Genomic DNA, 676 nt, shown 5'->3' on the forward strand with positions numbered 1-676 from the left:
GGATGGATCAAAAAGGAATTTTGGAAGTGTTGTGGCTATTGTGAGAATTGTAAGTGAAGCCTGGAACTAGGAATTTGGAGGAAAATGCCTCATCAGTAATTTGAAGGAATTTGTATGACTGTAAGGAGCATCACTGAAACTGATTGACATTGCTGAGTGAGTGGATCTAGAAGTTTCTCCTGCAAACCTGGTTGTATTGTTAGGAATTTCTCAGAAGCTCAGTAAAGTAGATTTTTATAAAAGTGGAGAAGTAAGACATTGAGACTTCCTCTCCCAACATTTAGCTTTTAAAAACTTTGAGAGGCATTCATTTGAACATCATTGAACTTTTATTTCCTTTGTGGCAGATGGCACTAATTTTCAGTGCAGTTCGAAGGTCTCTTGGAGTAAGGAAAAATATCTGTGCATATACTCTGGGAAGATTTACCAGGAAAAGATGGCATGTTCTGTCCAAACCTCATTAAACTAAGAGTCTAAGAAACCTCAACCAATCCAGCCCTTGAAGAAAAATACCTCAAAGGAATATTTCTATCATAATTCATATTGCTTAGTTTTATATGGTTAATAAATATTTTGAAATGTACGTTACTTGTTTTGAGTTCTTACGCTATGAAATGGGTTTCCAGCCTGGAATTCCAATTTATGCCCACTACTAATCCATTACACCAATGAGAAA

Source organism: Phyllostomus discolor, chromosome 6 (assembly GCF_004126475.2).
Source record: "Phyllostomus discolor isolate MPI-MPIP mPhyDis1 chromosome 6, mPhyDis1.pri.v3, whole genome shotgun sequence".
Lineage (NCBI taxonomy): Eukaryota > Metazoa > Chordata > Mammalia > Chiroptera > Phyllostomidae > Phyllostomus > Phyllostomus discolor.